Here is an 11,641-nt window from a genome sequence, read left to right as displayed (position 1 = left end):
TCAAGTCGACTCAACCCAAGTCAAATCGATTTCGGGCGAGTTGACTAGGCTCAAGTCAACTCAGATTTCCCCCAAGTCAACTCGATCGCAACTTGACTACACTACGCATGCTTCGCTGATCCAGCTATAACTTTTGATGTAGAACTCAGAATTGCGATCCATTTGAAGCATCATAAACAAAACTTCGAGGGATTCAATTTGATATATAATATCATATATTTTGGATATGGTTTGAGTTAGTTAAGGCTTTCCTAAATCTATATTAACCATAATGAGCTCGTTTGGGGAAGTTGTTAAGTAATGTTTTTGGTTGGCATGTCCACAGAAATCTCTTATCTTGTGTGATGCATTGCTATCATTATCTTTGTGCCTCTTATTATTATTTTGGTACAACGGCTAAGTTCCGCAAGTGTGAGACGGGATATCCCATTGAACGCCTGACACTAGTGAGGTAGCTATAAACCCGGTAGGTGATGCTCTTGCCACTGTGGGTGGTTGATGAATTTTGCTATATATGTATTCATATAGTCTCATGGATGTGGAGGCCTAGAGGGCCAGAGTTGTGCATGTATTTTTATCATTATATAATGTTGCATGAGCATGGGTTGATCACTTATTGCTATGAGTCTTGTATGAAAAAAGAGTTTTATGTCATTGCGTAAATTGTGCGAATATCACTCTATGAATTAAATGTGTGCATTGTTGTTAAGTGATAAAATACCAATTTCTGAGGTATTATTAATAAGGAAGGCATGATCAAAAGATTTATTTTTAAATGTCAGGTAGTAGTCTTCCTTTGACTCTTATCTTATGCATGTCTTCAAGGATCCATCTATCTTATTCCCTTTGCTATATTTATACTTGTTGAACCTTGTGGCTCACTTGTTTGCTTGTTGTTATTTCAGGTAAGGGAAAATCTATAGCAGAAGGGGAGTCTAGTGGGGCTTGAAGTTGATTTTAGACGTGTACAGTGATCTCCCCCGACCTAAAATTTTGGGATTTGTGTGGAGGGCTGGTGTCGAAGGTCAATCATTTTTGTATGTTAATGGCGCCCTTTGTTTATTTTGAGAAGTGTATGGCTTAACAAGTCTTAAAAAATGTTGTAAGAATGGTTATTGCTAGTATCATAAGTGAGCATGTTTATAATATATGAAGTTTTTGGATATGTATGTTTCTGTGCTCCAATTTAGGACTTTCTTTCGAATGTCCTATACTAGTAGGTATATTCAGAAGCGGGCCCTGACAAGTATGATGACTTCGTTGAGGATGAAGGGTAAGATTCTTCAATTTATGTGTTGTGTTTGCCCATTTAGAAATTTAAAGTCACTTATTTCGAATAATTTTTTTTTTTTTTTTTTTTTGCATAGGGTTGATGAAGATGCAAATACTTCATAAGAGTTGAATGGAATTTGTGCATCAAGTGCATATACTTTTGGCAAATGATGTTATGCATCTGTGTTGACGACTTGAACGTTGAAACGTTGAAATGGTCATTGGTGTGTTTTAATGACTAGAACATTTGTAAATATTAATGTGTTTATATTTTTCTTATTTTGTGCTTTTTTGTTTAAATTTCAATGGAATTCATGTTTATATTAATGCAGATTAAATATAATGATGAAAATACAAAATCATTGCAAAATATATCTTTCATGCCAAATTTTTACTAAAATAAATTAGCTATCACTACAAAAAATCAACGTTTTACAGACAGAAAAACCCGTCGCTAAAACATCAAAATCCGTGGCTAAATTTTTTTGCGACAGTTTAGTGACAAGTACCTTTCCGTCGCTAAAAATGGCTTCACTGAAATTTAGCGACGGGGCTCGTGACGAATATTTTTTAACGACGGGTCAAAATCCCGTCGCTAAATTCAACTACGGAATTTTTGTTGCTAATTAGTGACGAAAAACAATTATGTCGTTAAATTTAGCACATGCCCGCAAAATCGATGCGTGGCCGCGCCTCTACTGGCCACATGGAAGCACTAGGATAATAATCCCAATAATAGTTCCAAGCATTGCACCTTGGAATTGAACCCCCAACCTACAAAGACCAAGCACCTATATGCTCACGCACGAGCCAGTCGATCTGGAAGCCTAATTGACTATTAATGTACATAAATTATATTTATAATATTTTCTTTCAAACTTTCCAGAATTATATTTACACTCCAAAATTTCTCAAACTCATTTAATGAATATTAATTTTAATATTAATGTTAGTAGAGAAAAATGAATATTAATTTATTTCATTACTAATTCAAATAGAAGTTTATAAATTATTATAGTAGGAGTAAAAAATTTTGTTCTTATTTTGATTTTAATTTATAATTTTATATTTTATTAATTTTACAACTTAATGATAAAAAAATTCATCACTAATTTGAATTTAATTGGAATTTTTATAAATTCTATATTTAACTATGAAAAATTTTGTTATCAAATTAGATTTTAAATTTAATTTAAATATTTTATGAATTCACATTAAATTTTTAATTTAATTTTTTTGTTTTCAGCAACAGATTTGTTCTGTCACTAAATTTAAATTTTTAATTTAGTTTTTTTCTTTTTTAGCTATGGGTATAATACTGTCGCTAAATTTTGAATTTTTTATTTAATTTTTTTTCCTTTTTAGCAATGAGTATAACCTTGTAGCTAAAGTTTTACATTTTTATTTAATTTGTTTTTAGCGACGAATTTATTTTGTGGCTAAATTTTGAATTTTTTATTTAATTTTTTTTTTTTAGCAACGGGTATAACCCCATCACTAAATTTTAAATTTTTTATTTAACTTTTTTTTTTTTTTAGAGATAGAATATCCGTCGCTAATTAGTGATGGAATAATTCCGTCACTAAAAACTATTTTTCTTGTAGTGTATTATTTCAAAAAAACATAACTAAAAGGTCTTTCATGCCACAAAAAAAGGAAATGCATCAAAAAAATTTATTAGCAACATTTGCTATGTTTTTTATTGAAACATAGCTAAACATATTCATTTTATGATGATTTTGAAAATGTAACTAAAAGTTTTAGCTAATTTTGGTTGCAATTTTCTCTAGCTATGGACAATGGAAAAAAAAAAAAAAACATAGCTAAATATTAATGTAATGCGATTGAGTTTTTGCTACGTTTTTTGTGACATTTCAAAAACGTAGCTAAAATTAATGCGATGGGGTTTTTGCTACATTTTTTTTTTTTACATTTCAAAAATGTAGTTAAAAGTTATACCTACATTTCCAAAATCGTAGCTATTAGATTATGTAAGGCAACGTTTTTGTAAACGTCGCTAATGACTTTTTGCGATTGGACATTTGCTACATTTCTGGTGACATTTTAGAAATGTAGCTCAAATCTTTTAGTGACGTTTCTTGAACTTTTGCTACAAAAATTTTCATAGTAAAAACTAATATTTCTTATAGTGTGAGTACCAAACAAAGTCCTTCCAAAAAGAAGAAAAAGAAGACATGGAAATAGTTCCATATGTCTCAGTTGTATGAAGCTTGATGTATGCAATGGTGTGCACGAGACCAGACATTGTTAAAACAGTAGGTTCTATGGCACACAACAAAAGGGTGGGTGAATTGGTTATTTTAAAAACTTAATTGATAGAACTTTGAAATCCTTTTAATTGAAAGTAAAAACTCAATGCAAGTGAGGATAATGAAATGCTAGCAGTGATAAACAAGTAAAAAGAAACATAAGCAAGAGAGAACACAAAGATTTATAGTGGCTCGGCTTAACCCAAGCCTAATCCACTACCTTAGCTCCTCACCAAGGATTTTTCAAACCATCCACTATCAACCCCCTACTCAACCCGAGTAGGTCCTCTAGTCCGAGACTAGGAATTACAACCTCCCACTCAAATGGGCCCTCTAGGTACACAAGATAGGAAAATAATAACGATACAAATGAAAAAGAGAAGCTAAGAGTTAACACTCTTAGTTACAAGTTCTCTCACAATGAAAACTAGGCTTAAGAATAGATTTACAATGATAGAACAAAGCCTTGCACAGAAAAATATAACAATGAAAGCACAGAGAACACTGTAAGCACGAATAAAATGATTTGTAATATTTAGATCATCTCGTTTCCGTCCATTAGCCTTCTCTTGATCATCCATGACATGTATATATAAGTGTCCCACAAAGTTGAAGAGAAATATAGCCGTTGGGATTTGTAAAAATAGCCGTTGGAAGCTTTCTGCGAAACACATAGTCGACAGAGAAAATAGGTTAGTCGACTATTTTATCAAATAAAGATAAGCATAGTCGACAGACAGAAAGTGATAGTCGACTATCTTTTAATACAAAAATCTCATAGTCGACAGATCAAAAATTACAAAGAAAATTTTGAAATTCATGAACAAACATAGTCGACAGATGAAATAGTATAGTCGACTATCCTTTCACAATAGTCGACAGATGCAAGATATAGTCGACAGACTGAACAAGCATAGTCGACTATCCTTATGTATAGTCGACAGATTGAAGCACACAGTCGACAGATGATGAAAATTTTCAACAGAATGAATTTTGAAAACATTATAACATATTCAACTCATTTTGTTTAATTTATATTTTACCTTCCATTTACTTTAATACATAAATGTAAATAAGAAAGTACCCCCCATTTGGATTCAATAAAAATATCTAAAAAATCAAAATCCATAAGAATAAAAAAGTAGAATTTGGATTTTAGTAGGAACTTAAGATTTTACGATTTTACCACCTCCAAGATATACACTTTCTATTTCTTGAAAAATTCGTTAAAAATCATTTTATCACTAATGAATGTTAGCTATTGAATTACTGGGAGTTAGTTTTCTAAAAAGGAAACATTTTCATATATGTCTCCTTATAAGGTGCTAGTCTTCCAAACTTAGAAAAAATATTGAAACGTTATCAAAATGAGTTTCAAGATATGATGCATGAACTAAAGGATTTTTCATATGATTAAGTTTCAAGCCAAAACCTTTCATGCACATTTCAAAATATGAAAGCTTATTTTGAAGGATGAGATTAACATAAATGATTTTTCATACTTAAGATTGGATTTTCATCAAACACATTTATGTTCAAGTTGGTCTTTTGCCTTAGAACAATTTTAGCTCTATGTTGACCAACGACTTCAAAGCTAATTTGAAAATCATTTTAGGAGATTCTTTTAAGACTAAATACTTGACTTTGCAAATCTCCAACTAATATAGAAAATGATAAATCTTTTTGGTTTTCATTTTAACAAAGCATTTGAAATTGATTTTTGTTGAAAACCATAGACTTGACTCATGACTTAGGGATAAAACAAGGTATTATTTTTCATCATCAAAACTAAACATAAGGGTAGAACATCAGACATAGCCCATGCTATTGGTGTTGTTAGTCAATTTCTATCAAATCTGGGAAGAAAGCATTGAGATGCAGTCAAGTGGATTATGAGATATTTGCAGGGTACTTCCATATGTGTCTTTGTTTTGGTAGTGAGAAACCAGCATTAGTTAGCTTAACAGATGTAGACATGACAAGAGATATTGATCCACACAAGTCAACCTCAGGCTATTTGATCACCTTTTCAGGGGGAGTTATGGCTTGGCAATCAAGATTACAAAAGTGTGTTGGATTTTCTACCACTGGGGCATAATTTATTGTAGCTACTAAAGGTAGTAAAGAGTTATTATGGATGAAAAACTTTCTTCATGAGCTTGATTTCAAGAAAGACCAGTATGTTCTTTTTTTTGTGATAATCAAAGTGTTATTTACCTTGGTAAGAATTCTACTTTTCATGCAAGATCAAAGCACATTGATGTGAGATATCATTGGATAAGAGATGCTTTTAATGACAAGTTATTTGAACTTGAGAAAATTTACACTAATCACAATTACTCTGATATGCTAACAAAGGTGGAAAAACTTGAGGTCCATCGTTCTATTGTCTCGATGAAAAATCTCTCTACATAGATAGAAATGGGGAGATTTGCTGCAATGGGTTTTCCTCCTTTGTTGAGATGGCCCATTAGTTTAAAGCCTATATAAGTTTAGGGTTTATATGTGGAAGACTAGAGGTATTTGCCCTAAAAATATCAAGTATAAAAGGGCTTTAAACCCTTCTAAGTTGCAGTCATTCAAGAAGAAGAAGGAGAGAAGAAAAGTGCAAAAAATTGGAAGAAAAAAAAAAGAGATGTAGTATAGTTTTGATCAAGAAAATGTTTAGTGTTCGATCCGTGGTCCGATTTAGCTGAAATTTGGCCAACATGTTCAGGGTGCACGGCTCTACAATCTGGATGGTGGAGATCAGTTTTGGAACTCTTTGTTAATAGGTTTCTACAGTAGATGATGTTTTAATCCAGTTTTGATCAAATGGTTATTTGGGGTTCGATCTTTGGTCCGATTTCACTAAAATTTGGTCAGCTTGTTCAAAACGCAAGGATCTACAATCTTAATGGTGAAGATTAGTTTTAGAGTTCTCTATTAACAGGTTTTTGTAGCAATTTTTGAGTTTCTACTCAGTGAGATCTTTCATACTTCTTATTGCAGTTGTTTGATTTCAAGAGTGGTTATTCTTGAAGAGATATTGTTATGTGTCTCTAGTTATTGACAACTAGAGAAGACTTTCATGTATTCCCATTATTTGTTTGATAGTGGAAGTTTTGAGTGAACTTCGGTCTCGTGGTTTTTACTCCTCACATTGAGAGGGCTTTCCACGTAAAATTTTAGTGTTCTTGTGATTGAGTGATTGCTGCACTTATTTCATATTATTTCATATTATTTTATATCTGTTTGATTTAACTTCTGCTAGATTCACACAAGAAGGGAGAGAACAAAATACTTGGAGCATCTTGTAAGTTGTTGATTTGACATGTTTTCTTTCCATCAAGTGGTAACAGAGCCTAGGCCCCAAACTTAGCTAAGAGAACATGTGGAAGAAAATTCTCAGAATGCCAAACAAAGGTGGTGGCCCTCAGTTAAGCTCACGATTGGATCCATGGTTGAGCTCTTAAGATAAGGGGTACTCTAGAACTTCACGAACGTGTTGCCAACCCATGGTGAAGATGAGTAATTGATCTCAATAGAGCGGACATGATGGATGGTCATTGGAGGGGGAGGCTTGAAAAAATACCACAATGATGTGGTCATTTGTTTGAGGGAAGGATTGTTTAGTGTGCAAACTAAAGTCCCACACTGGCTAGACATGGGGAGAATCATGGGCATATAAGTGTGAACAATATCTCCATTAGTATGAGGCCTTTTGGGTAAAATTCAAAAGTAAATCCATGAGGGCTTAAGCCCAAAGTAGACAATATCATACCAATATGGAGATTTGAGAGGTCCATAGTCACAACATCGATCTAGGTGCCCTTTCAGATCCAATCAATTTTTTTGGGGTAATTTTAGGGAGACCTAATTTAATTATAACCCAAACATTAAGCAACCTTAACATACCCAACCCACAGAAGAATAAAGACATGTGCGTACGTGAGTAACATGACTTTTCATCTCCATTTTCATCTTTATCTTCTCTTCATCTTCACCCGAGAGTACCGTTACCAAGAAGGTTTTGATTCCTTAAATTTCAATTCTCCAAAATTGCCTAAGATTGTTGTGCACTGGATATTTACAATCTCTACTCTACATATCTCTTCTCTTGCACGTTGATAGACATAAATACATTGACTTGTTTCTACAAATATTCTTTCAATCTTCTTCTCTCTCTTTTTTTCTTTTCTTGATTATATTTCATTGCCTTCTTTTGGGTTGATTTAAGGAAATTTTAATCTTGTTTCCTGATCTTGATATGAATATGTTTGAATGTTTTTCAAGTTTGTGTGTGAATCAATGAATGTTATGCATATGTTATATGTGTGTATATGTGTTTTTTAAATTTTGGATTTGATTTTAGTGAGAGAGTTTGTTTAGAGAAGTGATTTTTGTGAAAATATGAATCAACTGGATGTTAAAGAAGCCAATACATCGAATGTGATTCTGATGCATAAAAAATTAAGTTTCACTTGTTTTGGTTAACATACTCAGATTCAGCCTACATATTTTTTATTATTCTCTAATGGTGATGGATACATATCTACATTTTCTTTCTGTTTCTACATGTTTCAATTTCTTCTATTTTTCACAGTTATATTCATCTGTTAATTCATTTTGCATATTTAAATTCAAGTATCAAATCTAACCATGTTCTATTGTTTCTCAATTACATTTGAATTTGATATTGTATTGTTTCTTAAATCTAATCAGATTCTTGTTTTGAATGTTTTTATATAGTAAAAAAAATTATTCATATTCATTGCATGTAATTTTGTTTTTAAATATAGAGGACTCCATATAAAATTTCGCTTAGAGCACTTAAAATCTCAGGACCAGCCCTGCCCTATACTGTTATTTTAGTGGCATTCAAATTGCTTCCTCCGGTCCATCTTCCCATAAATATAGAAAGTACTATTAGAGAGATTTTCAAAAAGAATTTGTTATAACATGGTTGACATGTTTGAGAAGAGATCTAAATCAAGGAAATAGAAGTTGTAACCTTTCACTCGTTTTGAATTCTATTTATACATATGAATGGTTGTAATATTTCACTTGTTTTAAATTTTATTTAGACAAATAAATGGTTATAACATTTGGTGAAGGGTTGTAATCTTTGGTAAAGGATTGTAACACATATGAATGGTTGTACCTTTGGTAAAGAGTTATAACATTATTTATAAGTAAATTGATGTATTCTTGGATAAAAACACTTTAGAATTCATATTGTTTCTCTTTCCTTATTCTTCTCCTATCTTCTTACATAAATCTTCATAATTTTTGTGTTCTTTTCAAAGATCAATTCTTTGTATTCTTTTATTGTAAAATTAGAATACAAAATTTCTTGTATTTGTTATTAATTCTGTGTGTTCGAGTTTGTTGTCGAGAATGGCATATTTGTTAACAAACATTACTTTTGATTCCATTATATTTTGGAGGTTTCTTTGATTCTCTTGTGCATTGTATTTTAAGACAAATAAAATCTCAAGAGAAAAGCGAATTCTGCATTGAAGCCTTTGGTTTCTACAATATATTTGTCATTACAACTCTACAATTTTTAGACAAGTACTCCACAGTTTGGATCCAAGACACTCTCCAGTACTCTTATGTACCTCCACTAATGGGACCAAATAAAAGATTGGGTATGTACGTGTACTGAAATAAGCCAATCTACCGATAATACTAGGAATAAAAAATGTCCAAATCTCATAGATACAGTGGCCGTTGAAGCCAATCTAATGGATGGGCTGTACTGTTCGTTTTATATTAAAGAGTATATATATGATGTTGACGCTTTTTACTATAAGTTCTTCTTGTGTATTATATATATCTATATATATATGTGCATATATAAAGATGTCTCTTTGATGTGTACCCCAAAACTATCAGTCAACTAGGAGCCATGTGCCAACCCAACTTCTCCTTCATTAATTGGCAGTTCTGTGGACTGTAGGACGAAAGCCAGAAATTTGTTTAAGAACACTTGCAGCAAGAAATCTCATAGAAAGAAAGAAATTAAGGAAACACCAACAGAAAATATGTAAAGTTGAGTTGCATAAGTTTCAATAAGACTGAGTTTTGGAAATTACAAAATTAAATGGAAACTTATAGTCAAAAGAAAATATGATTATGTTATTATTTTTTTTTATCTAAAATTCCATTGCAAGAAGGAAAATATCTACAGAGAGAGAGAGAGAGAGAGAGAGAGAGAGAGAGAGATTGAAGAAATTGAAAATAGTTAAAGAAAAAAACTTCAGGGTTGACTGCTCTATTTCGATAAGAAAACTTCCAGTCAATGGAAACCATGATTGAAGCTGACCGTCTACCTTACCATTTAATGTGGTAGGTTTTGATCTTTTCTTCTTCAGAAAAGGATTGGACAAAAAATGGCCATTCTAGAAATGTATGGTGCCCAAGGCTTCAGTCTGCATGAGATTATATATATATCAGCCGTTGAAAAAGGCATTTTAATTATCTGACCAACAAGAATGAATTTAATTATTTCCAAGTTCCTGCAAAATTAACCGTTCCCTATTAATTGCCTGTTAGTTTGGTTCCTTTTTATTTTCACTTCTTATTTTTTGTTTTTTAAATTTGGAAACCATTTAAAAACAGAAAAGATAATACATTGTTTAGTTGCATGTTTTTGTGTTTTTTCTTTTTATCTTTTTCATTCGATTCCGTCTTATTTTCCCCCACCCCATGCCTAATTGTTTAGTTTTTTTCTCTTTTTGGTTTCTTCTAGCGGTGGTGCACTGAGGTGGAAGAATAGTTAAAAAGAAAAATGAATAAAAAAAACAAAAGAAGAAGAAACAAAAGAAAAAGAAATAATCAAAATCTCATAGAAAAATTTAGTTATGGTTAAAAATAATTTAGGAGTTTATTGGGACAGTCGTAGTTCTTTTCTTTGGAAGGTGTTCACATTGATCATTTCTCTAGCCAATCGTCTCGGCAATTAAGTATTGCTAGTTTAGCTAAGGTAACGGATTTTATTGAAGATGGCTCTTGGATCTAACCGGAGACCTCCTTTTCCCTAGACTTTGACATGATCCGCAGCTATCTTCCTCGTCTCCCTCGTGTTGAGAGTCAAGACGAGCCATGTTGGCTTTCGACCTTGAATGGAGAGTTTACTAGGTAGCATTCCAAGATCTTCAAGTTCAGGCCCTAAGTTTCCTTGGTATAGGCTAGTGTGGTCTTTTGAGGGTATCCCAGCCCATAAGTTTATTCTCTGGTTGGCAATTCGGGAGCATTTATCTACTCTAGATTGTACTAACCTATTTTTGTCTTTCCTGAATAGATGTTATCTTTGTAGGGTTGATGCGAAAAGTCATTGTTATCTCTTTTTTGAGCATCCATTTTCTCGAGAGGTGCTGGCTTTTTTTCGTAGATCTAAGAAATTTAGTTAGCCATGATGTTAATAGGATACGGGTGTGCTCTAGGCAGCTGATAGATGGAGTAGAAAGGGCCCCTAGTAGGTGGCTAATAGGCTAGTGTTTCATGCTTTGGTGTATTATATCTGGAAGGAACGTAACAACAGATGTTTTCGAAATCAGGAGAGATCTGCTTCTCAGTTAGCGCAACAGATCTAGTGTGTTGTTTGGACCCGTTTGTCGATTGTTTGTTTCGGATCGTTTTTTTCGAGTCATTGTAACATCCCGCATTGAGCGATAAGAAAGACCGAAACAACTTACCCTAATGAGCCTACATGAACTTCCCAGGGGGTCACCCATCCTTGAGCTTTCACAGTTCAAACACGCTTAACCCAAGAGTTCTTTGCCTACATTTAGCCCAAAAGGTATCTAGTTAGTATTATTTCCTTCCTTATTTATCCTCGATATATACTACCCCTCTCTGGGCTGTCGGTGTAACGGCCCGCCTCCCGGAGCCCCTATGCACCAAGAGGATCCGTGAGAGAGTCATTACTAAAATGATACCGAACAATAACACAACTACAACTCACACAAAACCCTTATTTAAATCATAATCTTTTCTTCTTCTTCTTTTTTTCTTTTATAACTTCTCATAGTCGTCATTACATAGATGATCACCGTGAGCCCATTTGGCTCACATAATACACTTATATCTCAAACATCAAATCTTAACCTTAA

The sequence above is a fragment of the Diospyros lotus genome, chromosome 9 (genome assembly GCF_014633365.1).
Source record: "Diospyros lotus cultivar Yz01 chromosome 9, ASM1463336v1, whole genome shotgun sequence".
Taxonomy (NCBI): domain Eukaryota; kingdom Viridiplantae; phylum Streptophyta; class Magnoliopsida; order Ericales; family Ebenaceae; genus Diospyros; species Diospyros lotus.
Note: the sequence above shows the minus strand (reverse complement) of the source record.